Genomic DNA, 17,622 nt, shown 5'->3' with positions numbered 1-17,622 from the left:
ATAATCATTAGACTCGGGCAAACGCCACTCCACTTTGGAGGCTTGCAGTGAACTGAGCTCTCGGGAGTAGTGCTTAACTGCTCCTCAGATCTGGATGTGTCTGAGTGGCTTTCATTTTAATAAAAGAACTCTGTTTAGCTCAGAATCCCAGAGTTGCAGCCAGCAAGTCCATCCTCTGTCTAGGAGTGAACCCCAAAGTCTGCTCGTGACAACAGGGAGAAAGCCGTAGGAGATGATAGTGATAACATGACATCCCCAGTAAGGGTTTGAGTGATCTACTTAGAACGACCATTGGCAGGCCATGCCAGCAGAAGCCAGATAGATGCCTGAGCAGGCTGGCGCCGCACCAGACACCCCTTTTAAATCTGGTACTATGGCTAATCTCTAATCTGGAGATTTGCTCTATCTGTCCACTGTTTCTCTCTCTGTTTGGACGTCTCCAACATCTATAAATGGAGCAATCTGTGACTATTTCACAAAACTGCATTTATCCCTAAAATGTGTTATTAAAGATCTAATTCCCTCGACAAGTCCAGCCCCATCCCATCCCAACACCAGGCCCCCCACAACAGACTTTTGCAGATGGTCACATAATGCACAATCAGCCTGATTATAGGGTGGAATGTTGGACTCCCTCTCTATTCAGGGATCCTTGGGGGACATTGCAAGATATTGTAGCCAATGTGTGTTTGTTGTCTGCAGTGCTGCCAGCACTGGGGAAGAGGAATTTGCATGTTACCTGACACAATGTGGGGGTATTTGGTTTGGTTTGTACAGATTTTCAGTCATCTAGGTCATGGTGGTTGGACTGAAGACTTCTCCGACCGTCTCAGGAAGAAGTCCAGTTACCAGTGTGGATTTTTGGTTTCCTGGTGTATAATATTGTTGCCTGGGACTTTATCCCTGGGTCTTTATTGATGAAAGATAGTAATACTGTGTATGTTCCAGATTAATAGCAAGACCTCCATCCAGTCGTTATCTTCTGTTGTCTTTCCTTCGCCAGCACCAAAAACAATACTGCTTCCTCATAGTTAGGCCCTAGCAGCAATTATGCCCAATCACAGGCTTCAATAGGAAGCTACCGGGGCTTGTTTGTGCCTCTGTGGTCATTAAAAGGGAGCGAATAAAGGAATTAATGACTTAATTGAGGAGGAGCGAGAAGGGAGAAATCACACAGACTCCGGGAGCGAAGGGAAAAACATGAATGGGGGTGCCTGGAACGCTCTTAAAGCACAGGGATTGTGGGATTGCTGAAGTGTGTCAAGATTTTGGTTGTCCTCCAAAGCAGATGGCGTGCTTGTCGTTTTGCGTACCATCTATTCTCCTTATTGTTGACTCGGAGCGGTTTCTTTTGTTCCTTGTCATTGCTTTGATGCAAAAGTTCAAGAACAACACCCAAAAAACATTAGTTCAGATCAGCCTTGATGTCAGACATTCTCTCTCTCTCTCTCTCTCTCTCTCTCTCTCTCTCTCTCGCTCTTTCCCGGAGTTAAAGTTGTGACCAAATCAGAAAGGATGCTGGTTTCTAAAGTGTCGCAGTGCCAGGCTTGGCACATTGCTATTCATTCCACTCTAATGTGGCAGGGTTCCCCACTGCCAAGCCTCTTCTCCTGCTTCACAGACTCCTGATTACTGTGGATAAACACACAAGAGAAGACCCCCCCCACCCCCCACCGCAACTCCTCTTTTATACCCACACCAACTGAGACCTGAGAGAGATGCTACCTCCAGGAAATTCTGGCATGGCTCGCTTGAGCAATTTCTTACCCAGTCCAAGATTTCAGGCCGATAAAGCAATCAAGAGGAACGTGGAAGCGGCTCGCCGATTTGACAGCAGTGTCTTTGATTGCTGCATAAAAAACACGACGGGATGATATGCATGCAGAGCAGATAGGGATGACCTTAACCAAATGATTTTGGATTGTTAATGTTCTTGGTGATTTGAGCAACAAGTTGATGTTATACAGTCGTCGTTATTTGGTTCCAGACCGTGATAAGTGAATATCTGCAAAGTAGGTTTCAGTATTAATAAATGGGATATTTTTGTAGTCACGGCATAGAAAACTTGTTTATAATACTTGCAATACTTTTACGACTGTCGGCATATCTTGTTTGCTTGTTTTTTTCTGTGCTGCTGAATCAAAACAGGAAGCGAATGAGCCAACAATCCAGGCGGGCAAGGCTGGAGGTACTTCACTTCCTGCGCCACTCCTCTAAGCCGGAACCTCAACGCACAGAAGCCGTGGGCACTGCCACACTGACTCTACTGCCTCTACCCATGTTGAGAGCCACCAAAAGTGGGAATGCGACCCACAACGAGACAGGAGTCGAGGTAGGTGTCACCAATCGATTTTTTCGCCACTCAACTCAACAACAAGCAACAACAGCTAAGTGGCTACAACAACCTCATGGCCGGAAACGGAAGTGGAATGTGTTAATTCCATGAGAGTAGATGATGTTACAGATGTCGCTATTGGACTTATTATTGACATATCGGATATCAGCAAAAAAGCCAATATCGCACATCTTTAGTTTTAATATAGGGATGCTTGGCTCCGAACCTCGGCTACAGTACTTAAACATTCCACCAAAAACCTTTTCAAACAGCAAAACACATATAGTTAAGATTTGGAAGCCAACTGTACTGCTGCTGATTTTCAAAAAAAGGTTTTTTAAGGCTCCAAAAAAGATGAAACCCTCAGTTTTTTTACTAGCCATCCCCAGTCCTGGAAACATTCAGCTTGTAAACAGTTTCAAATGATAAACAACTAAGGCTTATTGGGAAATGGCAAGCGCCAATGTCGGCCCTCAATAATTAATGTATGCTAATGCTTGCGATGTATTCAAATGTGATCCTTTTAGTCAACACTGCTATTTACCCCCTATTACTCCCTCTGATCGCCCACTATGCAAGCGAACGCATAAAGAGAAGAAAGCGAAGGAAGCGGGGAGATGCGACATGAGCAGACACCAGCAAGCACCACAAAGAAATGCGGGCAGATTAGCATGACAGAGAATGACAGCGCTTCACATGTTAATACACCGCATGAACTACAGCTATAACCCTCTGGGGCCCGCTCACAATATGAGTCTACTTTACCTCTTTCCCTCTAGAACTTCTCATCGTCTTTCTCTGCTGCGTCGCTTTCCCACCCTTCTGCTCTTTCTCAGTAGACGTCTGAAGGGCCCTTCAGTCCCACAGAGGGATGTGGGACACCTCCACAGACACAAAAACCCACACACTTTGTCTGGAGGATGGCAGGATGGTTCTGTGTTTGAATGTAGAGCGAGAGAGCCGAAGGCCTCCCATTGATAGATTAAGGACCAGGTTGGCCGTACTTGAGAACTGGGCTTCTCTATCGCAGGAGGTGAGACTTGAGAGCCAGGTCACGCATTAGCATGTGTTTTGTTTTCGGCTCGACCGTCCCAGGCTCTCGGTTTGTATCGCTGACAGCCAGGCAATAAACCTGCGCTCCTGTTTGCAGAGCAGTATTTACACAGCATTTTAGGCTTAGGGCTAAGTATGTAAATCTTCCTGACACACAGTCACTCTCTCTAGCTTCTACATTCCCCTTACTAATGACCAGAATGACGACATTTGCCCTAAGGGAATGAAATAATCACAAATGGGTCGTTATAACATCACCCACCTATTTGGCTTACCTTCACAAAGCTCAACCCGTGTTTCCGCACAATGTCTTCAATCGCAATACTTCAATGCATTGAGTCTTGCTGTGTGACTGTAGCTGTGCTCAGCAGTCACCGTACCCTTTTAAGGCTTTTTAAAAACATATTTCCGCAAGAGTCGCTTTCATTTTGTCAAACAACTTTGCCAAGATCGCCCCAAGCCAAGCTCCTCAAGGTGATCCGGCTTGTCTTTGAACAAAAGATCAACACATCTGCATTCATACATTTTTTGCCATCAAAGATAGTCAATTAAGTTTTTCCACAGCCAACACTGAACATAATTTAAAAATATGCCCTCTAACTTCACTCATTGTGACTCTTTAGTCCCAAGGTCGAAGATATAGGGGGGGAAACTATAAAAGAACAAGCAAACAGTAAAATTCCACTTCAGCGCCATGTCCGTGTTTGATAATGATACCACTCAAACAGCCTTTTGTTCAGTGCTACTATTAATATATAATACATTATTGTCGTTTATTTACCCTGATTGAATTTGAAAAAAACACTGGAGTGTTTAGGGGACATTGAAGGGGACGTCCTTGGAGGCATTGTCCCATTGCAGCGTCATAATTATCCTGGTTGTGTTCACCCTTTGTTAAAACTGTTTTTAGGCTAATTGTACAGTTGATTCATTCATTATGGTAATGGTTACATTTAGAAGCATAACAGGTTTGCACTGTTTTTTTGGAACAATTCAACATGTCCGAAAAGGAATAGGAAGAAGCAGACTTTATTTACTCCTACTGCTTCTCCACTTTTCAGCAATTACTGATCATTTGTTAAATGTTTTATATATATATATTTCACATTCTTGTTGACTGTGTAGCCGCACATGAAACAAAAACTTGACCCAAACATGCCAAACTTTGCACTAGCTGCTATAAGCAACCCCCAGCTGTGACTGCCAGTACACACCGCCCACAATTTGGCAACAAACAAACAAAAAAAAGCACAGACTTAAAACGAAACACACTGCTGCTCTGATCCTTGAGATTTTAGAAATGGTCTCATTTTTTTGAAAGTGGGTAATAGAGGAGAACAAAAAAGAATAGGGATGTAAAATGCTTCAGCTGAGTGTGATTACAGCTGTGGTCGTCATTAGGACGCCTCTTTAGTGTAATTGATGGAGTGGATTCTCATAGCGGACCTCAATAGACTGGGCAGGGTCTCCTCATTTGTTTGGACTCATCTGCATTTGGTCTGTTTGCGAGTGTGTGTGTGTGTGTGTGTGTGCAATAATTATGACTTGACACTCTTCAGACACTTAAGAGAAAGAGCAAAACAAAGTGTAGTAATCAGTGTGTGTGTTTGCATGTGATTTCATACATTCTGTCTATAATTGTGCAAATGCAGTCATAGTGTCATAGTCGTAGATGTTTTCATGCTCGTGGTGTGTGTGTGTGTGTGTGTGTGTGCGCGCATGCACCGGCGAGAGAGCGACTGTTTGCATTTGCTCAAGGATCCTGACCCTTCAGAAATGACACATTTTCTCTACCTAGCCCGTCCTTTCCCCACACATTAGGTGCTTACAAAAGACAGAGCACTAATGCATCATCTAATTGGCCGAGGCTCCTGCCTCTGCCTCTCCCTCCATCACTCTATTAGCTCAGTAATTACCCATATGCCTCGGCGAGGCGGGCGTCCAGATAATGGCCGCCTCAAGGGCCCTTGAGCACGGCAGAGAGGGGCCGCAGTCTGTCGCTGCGGGAACACTGCAGGCTCTCACAACTCCCAGCCTTGCAGTGGGCAAAAGCACAAGAGAAAGTAGTTTTTGTTGTTTGGTTCCCTGAAATAAGAAGGCGGGCTGTTCTTATCAGATCTTATGCTTAAGTAACAGACTTTTGTTTGTGAATGACACCTGCAGCTGCAGGCTGTACTATTTCATATAATTAGTCAGGGTATTGAATTTTTGTATAGATCAGGGGTAGGGAACCTATGGCTCAAGAGCCAGATGTGACTCTTTTGATGACTGCTCCAAACATTTCTTAGCACGATAAAAAATATGCTGACATCTGACAGTAAAACATTACAGAAATCAGTGTTACAAATAATGTTAAAAATATAACGCTTTTTTATTCATTTTAATCCAGCCATCCATTTTCTAACGCAATGCCGTTGCCCAGAGCCAATGCCAGCTGTCCTTCTGATATTTTCCTTGTCAGACACCAAAAGTTGGTTTCTACTGGATAATGTGGTGGCCTAGTAAACTTCCCTCCTTTTAATCAAACCCTTTTGATGAAGGAGATGGCGAAAAGAAAGAAAGATAACCATGCAGCACCAGAAGTCGCAGTAACGGTTATATTATTATATTCATTCATTTTCTACCGCTTATCCTCACAAGGGTCGCGGGGTGTGCTGGAGCCTATCCCAACTGTCTTCGGGCGAGAGGCGGGGTACACCCTGGACTTGTCGCCAGTCAATCACAGGGCATATATAGACAAACAACCATTCACACTCACATTCATACCTATGGACAATTTGGAGTCAGCAATTAACCTAGCATGTTTTTGGAATGTGGGAGGAAACCGGAGTACCCGGGGAAGTCCCACGCATACACAGGGATAACATGCAAACTCCACACAGCGATTGCCGAGGGTGGGAATTGAACTAGGGTTTCTTAGGTGTGAGGTCTGCACGCTAACCACTCGACTGCCGTGCAGCCTATTATTATATTATGTAATATTATATATTAGCTTCACATTATTATATTCTAAAATATTTGGACGTGCTAATTATTCTTTGTTTACAATGCATGGACACAAGAGACGGCTGCTGCTTTCAACTATATACTACCTACTACCGAGCTAGCTATTTAGCCTCCAGTTTGTTTGTTCTAAACTTAAGAAATGGTTTCAAACGCAGTGGAAAAGAAGGACAAAGTAAAATGCCAAAAACGTACCACTTCCACACGGAATGGGAGGAAGACTTCTTGTCACTCTATCATGTCGGACATGCCATGGCTGACTCCATGTAATCTCATCTAATATCACGTCTCATCAATATAACATTACTACAATGTACATTACTTGTCTTTCAATAGTTTTGGACTAATATTAGGCCATAGTCAACCACGAACGCAAACCTAGGCAAAATTATTTTGTAATTTTTCTACGTAAACACAAAAAATGCTAACCAGGAGTCCGTTAACTGAGGTTCCTCTACCTGGCAACACAAGTGAGTAGCAGTATAATTGTGGTCTGTGGCTGCCTGAGTGCTGCCAGCACCGCGGTTCCTTAATGGAATCAGGGATTCCAACATGTTCCGTGACAATCTGAAACGGAGAATGATCCCCTCCTTTGGGAAACTGGGCCGCATGGCAGTTGCAGTTGCATATAACCATGTTGTAAACACACCTCCAAGATGACGATGATGGAAGGTGATGGAGTGACCAAGTATGTCTTCATGTGTTCATCTCCAGATGTTCAGACCTTCATTGTACTAGGTGGAGGTGTTTAATGTCCACATTAGCGGGAGCATTACTTTAACACAGTATGGGAGGGCGCTTTTTAGTGTGGATGTGTTTGAACCTGTCACCTTTGGCTATGCCTTGTCTCATATAGGATAAAAATGTGCATGGTTGTGTAATAAAGTTCCTTACAAGACTTTAAGAGCATTTGTTGGGAAATGAGGCCCATTTTGAATAAAGAAATATGTAGTCAAATAACCATATTTTTGATGGATGTTTCTTTATGACCGTAACGAACAGAAGGATATATTACAGCCGACCCTCCCAAAATACTTGTAGCATGCTCGCATTTTATTGAACCAAGCCCTCCATTCAGCTGTCATCTTTCTTCTATCCTTTTAAAACCTGACATCACAATCCTCCCATCGTCCATCTTTAGCCTCTTAATTGAAATCGCATAATCTGCCGCAGAATAGGTTTCCTCTCATCCTTTTTATAAAATGGCTCTTGCAAAAGGAGTACAACAAAGGGCTTCTTAAATAATTCCCTGGCTTTAGAGCAGTCATATAATATGGATTACAGTCTGCGCTCCCTCCTCCTTTCTGGTCTCATCCCACCATCCTACCCAAGGCAGATTTTGTGACACTCAAGCTGACCGGGGTGGTATTATCTGTTTTAAAAATCAGATAAATATATAAATAAAACACTGCACAGTAATGCTAATATATGCCCTAAGAGGGTCTAAGGCTGCAGATCTGAGGACTTAATCTGGATTTTGCGGGGAGGTATCTTCCCTTGGTCGTTCGGAGATTTGCGAGATCACTGTCGTTCCTCTGGCTCGGCTGAATTTCTCTCTTGCGCTTTGCGTTAATCTGTTGGCATGCAGATTGCGGCGGACTAAGGTTCAAGAGGGACGGATTAGGGGAGATCTGAGCAAAGCGGATGCAGGCAGCCTTCTGAAATAAGGCCCGTCCTGTGCGTTCCGGTCCCTCTGTGGTCTGAGGACAGCGGCGAGCCATGCCTGCTCTCTCTCTCTCTCCTCACTCACTCCATTCCAGATAATTCCCCTCTTAAAATCTCAGATCAACCACTGTGTAAGTGCAGGACACAAAATACAAAAAAAAAACCCACCCTCAACCAATCCCAAAACCTTTTAGAGCTACTTGACTGGGAGAAATCCATCTGGTGAGGATATCCTGCATCCATTACTTAGAGACTTTTAACTCTATTTATTTACATCACAGCATCTAAATAAAGCATTTTTATGCCTGAACTCCCCTCCAGTAATACCTTATTAAGATGTTTTCTATCACATAGCCAGACCATGGACAAGGTTTGCAACTTTAATTGTTGTCAGTTCAATACTGCCGCACTTTTGTCCGACTCTCATGATTACCTCTGGAGAGTGATAAAATCACTTCAGGTAAATGAGTGATTGGACTGGAGGACCGCTGAAGTACAGCTTAGCAGTCCTTCAGCAGCTTCTGTTTGCCAAATGGAGCCGTGGAGTTGGGAGGATGAGGAGGCTGGAGGGGTCATGGGGGGTCCACGTGTACAGGAGGGGAACGGGGCGTCCAATCGCGTTCTCTATGAATCCTCGACCCCGGCGGCCCCCGGAGGTTCCAGCGGGAGTCACTCAGCTTCAGGGAAGGCTAATTGAACAATCTCTCAAATGCTTTTATTTGGTTTAAGTTCTCCACGGCAGAAATAACATAGCTGGAGGTACACTTCATGGAAAAAGGAACAAAAGACCATATTTCGACATCTATGTAGAGTAATCAACCTAACACCGTCCTTGGGTTTGCATCTCGTGATCATTCTTTATTAACTTCTGCCTGCTTGGCTAAGGTTAGAAGGTCTTTAATGTGCTAATCAGTGAGGAGGAAGACATTTTAATTAAGGATAGGGTTCCTCGTATCAAGACTTGGAGGACAGTTGTTTTGTCATGTCACCAATTAAAGTGTGCAAGGGGAACATTTGTAATCCATGAGCGAGCAATAAGGACGCAAATATAAACGCAGCTGATTAGCGGCGTCCAAAAGGGCTCCTTGATAGATTCTTGTCTTGTACTGTTTACCACAAATCTCATTAGGTTCAACTAATGAGACTCCTCGTGTCATCCCCGCAGCTGTATTACTGTTAGTTTGCGTTCTTAGCGAACTAAATGTTCTGGAATCATCTCCTTTTCATAGCAATTATTATTGTCCTAGTTTTGTTCAAGAGAAGAGAAATGCATTGTGGAGGGGGAGGGGTCAAATGTGACATGAAATGGAGCACAAACATCTTTAAAGTAACAAAGAGTATAATTGTATTATTCTCATCGATGATTCCTAAGCTAAATTTTAAATTAACTATAAAAATTACTATCAAATATCATATAGTACACATTTTCACACCCTTAAAATCTTGATTGGGAAATGTTGTATTAGCTTGAACATGCGTCACACAAATGAGACATCACTCATTTTTATTTTCTAAAAAATGTACTGTATGTAAAATTCATTCATTCATTCATTTTCTTGTCCTCACAAGGGTCGCGGGAGTGCGGGAGCCTATGTCAGCTGTCTTCGGGCGAGACGCAAGGTACACCCTGCACTGGACAACCATTCACACTCACATGCAAACGCCACACAGAGATGGCCGAGGGTGTCGGCCATCTCTCGGGTCTCGAACTCGGGTCTCCTAGTTGTGTGGCCTACGCGCTAACCACTTCTGTCATGCAAGTAAAATAAAAATGCCAGAAAATGACTTTTGTACATGCATGACAAGGTCATTTTGTTCAAAGTTATTCATTTTAAATTCAAAATGAAACATTTTACCCCAAGAAAATAACTTTAACAAGGTGTAAGAAATTTTCCCCAAATTTTAGTGCAATGTTCAGAACCAAGGTACAGAAGTTCAAGGTTTTGGGCTTAATAATAGTGAAAAAGATAAATTGTATCACTTGTATCATTACCTGATTGGCTGGTAGAAATCAAATGGTTCTAATGTAATGTCCTAAGTACATTTTTAAGTTTGCGCGTGCGTACTTGTGTGTGGCCTATTTGGGAGGTCTAAAAAGGGTTTTTCGTGAAAGTCTTAGATGAAAAATCAAGCAGGGCGGCGAGAAGTTGGATTTAAGCTGATCAGCGTCTTTATGTGCGGTCAGCAGAGCCACTTGAAACTTTACATCTGGGAGCTAATCCTTTTCTTTTGTAGAGTCCACAAAGAAACCGCATATTTTCCTTGCACACATTTTTCTGCATAAATGTTACATATCAAGGGACGCGGAAGCAGCGAATCGGGACGAATGTACGCTTTAAAACCGAAACTGTTAGCAGTTTTTGACCCCCTTTGACTTCTTAAAGCATGCTGTTGTTGTTTACAGATTGATTAACAAAATAAAAAACAGAGAAACAGTCAATAATCTGTTTTCCCAAACGATTTTTAATCACCCTTTCAAATATTTGTGCCGTCGCTCGTGGAGTCATGTCCTTTCGGATTTCACAAACAACGGGAGGAGGAGGAGAGGTTGGGAGAAAAAAAAAAAAAGCAGAAATGTCCAACTAGGAAAAAAAAAAAGATCAACAAACAGCCGAAGCACAGAGACAGAACAGTTTGAGGATGAACGCTGCTAATCCTGACCTCGGCTAATGCTAATGCAAATGCGTGTTTATCAAATGTGTAATCGACATTAGTTAGAAAAACAAGGATGTGCCAGCACTCTCTGCTCTTTGTTCCGTGATTGTGGAAGAGGGGAGATTAAGACGGGCTTGAGCCACGCTCAGATGGATGGAAGACAAGGATGATGCATGTCTACAGAAGAATCTTTTACTGTGCTCAGCATTAACTCTATTTAAAGTTTCTACAACACATTAATTTTAAGTCTTTAACATTAACTGGTATGAGCATAGCCTCAGCGAATAGCGTAGATTGGATTTGTCCATTATAGACTCTTTTTGACCCGTTTGGGTCCCCTGTGGTGAGTGCATCGAAGTAACTTTTAATTGGTTGTACATGTATTTTGTGGCTTTGAATGACACAAGAAGTGCGTTAAAGACTGTTAAAGGCCAAACAATCAACAAAGAGTACAGTCATCCCTTGTTCATCACCGGGTTAATTGGTTCCAGGTCCGACTGCGATAAATGAATGTCCACAACACCCCACTATTCACTTTTACGCTCCTATTATTTTTTGTTTACATCACATTGCTCAGTCTCCTGGATCACTGCAGAAACATACAATAAGATAAGATATGCCTTTATTCATCCCTCAGTGGGGAAATTTGCATTGCACAGCAGCAAGAGTACAGAATCAGTTAAGCAGTACAAAATACACAATATAGAAAAATAAACAATATAAACAACCCAATATTAACAAAATCAACAGTTTCTCCCAGACTTATATACAATACAGTATGTAGATAATATGAGATATGAGATGACGAGATGAGATATATGACCAGTCTATACACTGAGATCTTGCTAGTGAGTTAATATGAGGCATTATGGAAATACTTTACATAGTAAAGATAAACATAAACATAATAGCATAGCGGCTAGTTAACCATGCCAATGTATTTATTACTTAAGTGTTTCAAATGGAGTGGAGAAGAAGGACCAAAGAAGCCGAAAACCACTTCCACACGGGATAAGAGGAGAAACTTTTTTTCTCGATCTCAGCCATTGCATGTTAGCTTGGCTGTGTTGGCTCAGCAGCCAATCTCCATACAGTGTGTAATCTAAGGTAATGTCTCATTACATTACTCATGCGTCTTTCAATATTGTTTTGACTAATAATAGGCCATAGGAAATACAGCATTGAGAAAATACATTCAGCAACCATTGTTATTTTTGTGCCTTTTCCAGAATTGACTTTCTTCTGATTGGATAAAGTGGCTTTACGGCTAGGGATCCTAATACCACCTGTTACTTTGCAGGCATTGAATTACCTGGATGAGGTTATACCGTACCGACCAACCACCAGTACATTTTTGCTGCTGTATATCATCATACAAGTAAGTAACCAGTGTCCACCAGCATGGTGACTTTGAGATGCTATCTTCTTATCTGCACCATGCCCTGATGTGTTGGTGCAACTTACAGGAGGGTGAAACCTCTAGGGCGAGCCTCAGGGCCTTTTGGATCATGTATGTATGTGGACCGGGGCCAGATCCCCGATGACACCTGTGAGTCTTGGCACAGCTGCTGGCTTACATTAGCGGTGAGCAGGCTTCTATGTCAAACAAACCACCGCCGCTGTAAAATGTCCTCACCACCCACCCACACATCTCCCTGCACTCCAAACGGCCACGCTTTCCTAAACAATACTAGAGAATGAGTCTGCATTTTTAATTATCGGTGAATGTCAAGGATATCTGCTTGGTTTATCTCTCCAGTCCCGGAACCCTTTTCTTGTGTTGTGTAACATGGTCCCCTCTATTGTCTGAGCGCTCTGGTAAACATACTTCATCCGTGGCCGTCTCTGAAGTGTATTCCATTGTTCCTCAAGTGTCGCCGCTCTTCAAAACTGACATTGGCGCATCTCCTGTAACAATGCCACCAATCAGCGCATGCATTCACAAAAGGGGTATTAAAAAAAAAAACAACTAAAAAACCTTGGCCACTTGCGCCTGGAAAGAAAATTACCAGAGCACAAAGCAGCAGCTATTGTGTTGCACCCTAAAAACACATTGTAGCACGCTCTTGTCACGTGGCAAGTGGAGGGGGGAGTCTATTATAAATAATTATTTTAGCCCATCACAGTTTGGTCACAGTTTGCGATGCATTGCTTTTTAAAGCAAGGGAGGAGCTGTATGCAGTTTAGCTCGACACATTAGCTAAACACATATGCTACATCGGCTGCACAGCGGGCGAGTGGTTAGCATGCAGGCCTCACAGCTAGGAGACCCGAGTTTCCGAGTTTGCATGTTCTCACCATGCATGCGTGGGTTTTCTCCGGGTACTCCGGCTTCCTCCCACATTCCAAAAACATGCTAGGTTAATTGGCGACTCCAAATTGTCCATAGGTATGAATGTGAGTGTGAATGGTTGTTTGTCTATATGCGCCCTGTGATTGGCTGGCGACCAGTCCAGGGTATACCCCGTCTCCCCGCCGAAGACAGCTGGAATAGGCTCTAGCACCCCCCCCCCCGCGACCCTCATGAGGATAAGCGGTAGAAAATTAATGAATATGCTACATTGGAAGTGTTGGTCATTACAGTAAGTGAAAAGACAATTTTACATGAGCAAGATTTGAAAGTATCTGTAGAGAGGCGGTCACAGGGTTTTGACCCTGATAATGTTAAGTTGGCGTAGTTGTGTATAGTGGGAGAGTATTTCAGTGCGGTTCTTTTCTTTTAGCCCTAATTAGCCACATCTTTGCTGAAGTGCCGCGGTTCACATCACGTAAAAAAGGAACAGCGAGTCCGGAAATTACATTACATTATAATGTGGAATGTACTGTAGCAGTCATGGTTGGCCACAAGTTGCTAACTGCTATGTATTTCTTTTCTTTTTAGGAAATATTCTTTAAGTGTGTTATTAAGGGTTAACTCCTTTTCACACACAAGAAAAACTGCAGTTTTAAAAACAGTTTTCATCCACAATCCATATGTAAGCCACAAACATATTTCCCTTAATTCTGTGCGTTCTGCAAGTTTTGTTTGTTTTTGAAAAATAAAATACTAAAGAAACTGATAAAATCAAGTCGATAGGACAGCAATGTCCGTTATCTTAAAATATCAGCCAAAATTGCAATTGGCGTGTCTGGATTTTGATAGATCCTGATTGGTCAGAATTGGTGCACCCTTGTTTTTACACTTGTATGACCGTTAAGAGGAATAGATGTAACTTATATCTGTGTATCACACATTTTCACCCTGGAACGGTCAAAATTAATTTGCGTTACATTCGACCAGCTTACGAAAACAGAAAAAGCATAAACCCTTATTAAAAGTGCAAAAAACACATAAATTGTGCAAAATGGCAGCAGAGAGAGGTAGAAAGGAGAGGTGTGAGACGTGTGGGTGGGTGGTTGGACAGTGGGCGCGGTGGCAGTGGGCACAGGAGCTTAATGAGAGGTGAGCCAGAGGAGACGAGCAAGGACAGACAGAGAGAAGGTAGAGAGGAGGGTGGGGGGGGGTGAGTGATAGATGGTAGAGAGGAGAAAGAGGGAGAAGAAGACGGAGGGTAAAACTAGAAGCAGTAAACAAAGAGCCAAGAATAGAGTCCAGGTGTGAAACGTGACGGGTGAGAGGCAGACTGGGGAGGACAGTCAAGGAGGAGCGAGGCGGGTGATGATGATGATGATGTCTTCGGAGGTCGACAAAAATATGGACGACCAAAATAGAACCTCACGACAGTTTTGTTGCATTTAAGGACAATAAAGTAGTCTTTCCATCAGTACTTAAGGGAAATCATTTTTCACATTAGAAGTAATGATGTAAATAGAGATAATCTCACTTTACTAACTGTACATTACAAATACATTACAAAAACTCCTTCATAATAATACATGGTCCGTGGTGGTGGACCGATGTGCCCTTGTCGGGACCCCGAGTCTGGAGATGCTGATGGATGGATGGATGGAAGGGTAGCGGATAGAAGGCAACGGAGGAGAAAGGAATGCGGGTGATGGTGAGATGACAGTGATGGAGTGTGGGTGCATGGCGCCGCCACTTCTCAGACATCTGTTTAGCGGCGGGGCTAACAATTTGTGCATCTGCGCCCAAGGAGAAAAAAAAAAAAACACTTTTGTGAGAGACTGTACGTGTTATCACTTATGAAGGGATTTATTCTTTCAGACAATGACGTTCAAAATCCCCCACAGCCGCATTTAAGTGCATCTGTGTGACAGTTGGCAAGTAGCCCGATGCTCCTTCAACATCTCTTACTAGCCATATTTTTATTCAGATTATATACAAATTTGGGGTGGAAAATCCCATATTTTTCTCAAATTATAATGATGTTATGACATTATTTGACACAAATTCAATGCCAAAGGTCAAAGGACAGATAGATACAGAACATACCACCTCCCCTGATTTGAAATTTAACTTGACAATATTATTTTTTATGAGTTTCTGCCACCAGATTCATATGCATGCCCCTAAGCCAGTGCTGGGGCGGGCCCCCCTGAGGGGTCACGAGAGGCTTTTATTTCAATGCAGACCTACCAACATGTACCAATTTATAGTACTCAAAATGCAATTTGACTCTTGAATATGCTTGTATGTGCTTCGTTTTGTTGCATTTTCCTGGTTTCATTTTTAAATTCAGTCGGTACAGTACAGATAAATAAATCAACATTATCAGATTCTCCAGTATTTCAAATCGGTATGAATTGCCTGTGACATATTAAAGGAAAATATTGTCTTATTATGATGAACTATTATATGTAATCATAACAGTGGTTTATTTGTTCTAAAAAAAACTTTTGATAACACCGGTTTGTGTCAGTTTGTTAAAATGAACTTTTGTGACTTTTTCTTTGTCCAGTCATATTTTTTCATTGTACATTTCTGAAAACGTAATGTAGTTATACTGTAGTATTCTCGTTTTAAACATTGCCAAAGTTTCAGATAATGAGGTTTGCGCATTTGGAAGTGGGCCCTTAAAGACGTTTGGGATGGCTCGAAACGCTCGGTTTGAAAAACCGTTCCTTTGTGATGTCACAGAGGGTCGGACGTCCTTATATGGTTCATAGTTAGGAAGCAATCACAGCGGAGTGGGCATGCCCGGAGCTCCGGAGGGCCGTGGGTGGAATAAACTCAAACAGACCGTTTGGCAGGACGCACAAATCAAAGAATATGCAGATGGAATAGGTGCAGATTCTGGAAAATCTAAAAAGTTTTCTCTGCGAGTTATTGTGTGTAGCTGCTCTATCGGAGACCACAACTCAATGCAAAGGGTCGGGGTGAAAAAAGCACAATAGGTCCCCTTCCAAACTCCCTTGCTTTTTATCTTTTATTATTGAATGGTCAAGCTGAAAAATGATGAAATGGGGTATTTGTAATTAAGGGATAGACAAGAACAAGAGGAGGGGTTAGGGAGATGGTGTGGGACAGTGAACTGCAAGTGTGTGTGTGTGTGTTTGTGTGTGTGTGTGTACAGATGCACTTGTGACATACAGCGCTATTGACAGGCAGGGCGTATGCCCCTGAGAAAACCTTCAGAATTCAATCTCATTGATTCCCACACAGAAGTGGAGGACGCTGCCTCTGGTCCATACCCTGAGTCATCACACACACACACACACACACACACACTAAAACCAAGCTGGCAGCATCACCACCAAAAAGATGTTTACACGGCACCTACACCTTCAAGATGCCGCTTCACCCATTTATTTGCTATTGTTTGATAACCTTCTGCTTGTGAGTGTGACTGAGTAGGAGTAAGAGTGTAGTGGGTGGGTGGTGTTAAGTGGGTAGGGGGTGTGTATGGGTGGCACAGACAGAGTCCATGTGTTGTATGACCTTGGTCACTGCTGAGGGGACCTAGTTTCTTGCCAAGCCAATCAATAAGCTAAACAGGCGGAGGATGGCTATTTGGAGCATGGGAAGCCAAACTCAAATACTGATAGGTTATCTGTCTGTCCCAGCACCACTTCTGTGCAAATATTGGACCAGCACATTTTTCACGGTGACTTGCATTTGGAAAAAAAAAAAAAAAGTAAAAAAGAGTGGAGAGTGAGAGAGAAAAGAGGGGTTGATGTTGAGTGGGTGAAATGTCCCTCCACTAAACCTTTTTAGGGGGGGGCTTTGACATTTTTGAAACTCGCCATATCCTGCAAGCGCAGATATATTTTAAGGCTGGATTCGCATCAATGTCAATGGGCGGCCGGGTTTGATGTTATAAAGAATATAAAGAACAAACAGCGTGCTACACATGGCTCACGGGCCGGACTTTCTACACTGAATATAGCTAAATTGCACTTGTGTGTGTGTGTGCCAGAAAAAAAGAGAGAGAGAGAACAGCACATCCCTAAATGATGTGCACTTCGAGATGATGGCAGTTGGATCTGATCAATAATAGATGAGTGACACACGCCAGCGCCTCTGGAGAGATTCCAGACAATACAGCAGTGTGTGTTTGTGTGGACGTGCACACGTTTAGGGGAACAACAACAAAAAAAGTCATACTTAGAATGAGGTTTTGGGGGGGGGGCAAAGAGTGCTTTTCCCATCAGGTGGAGCAATCAAAGGCGAGACTGGAACGACGACTTCAAGAGCAGCGTGCACGGCAAAAGCACATGAATAATTAGAGAGGAGCGATCAAAGCGCAACTGTGACATGAAATAAATGAATTAAAGGTTGCGGGGGTGAGATAATAATATCGCCATCTGGATGCGGAGCCCTCGAAGCCCCTCACCCATTTCTAAATATGTTGGCTTTAATTTGACTTTTGGGGTTTTTAATTGTTTTATCTGGCTTTAAAGTAAGGTTATGTATTTGCACCCACTGATTCTTTTACAGAGCAGATTCATGCCTGATAAGAAACACCTCAACAATAAACATACCGGATTGCTTTAATGCCTTAAATCAAAAC

The sequence above is a fragment of the Doryrhamphus excisus genome, linkage group LG19 (genome assembly GCF_037039965.1).
Source record: "Doryrhamphus excisus strain RoL-2023G ecotype Guam linkage group LG19, RoL_Dexc_Guam_v1.1, whole genome shotgun sequence".
Lineage (NCBI taxonomy): Eukaryota > Metazoa > Chordata > Actinopteri > Syngnathiformes > Syngnathidae > Doryrhamphus > Doryrhamphus excisus.
The sequence above is the reverse complement of the archived record's forward strand: the minus strand, read 5'-3'. Positions refer to the sequence as shown.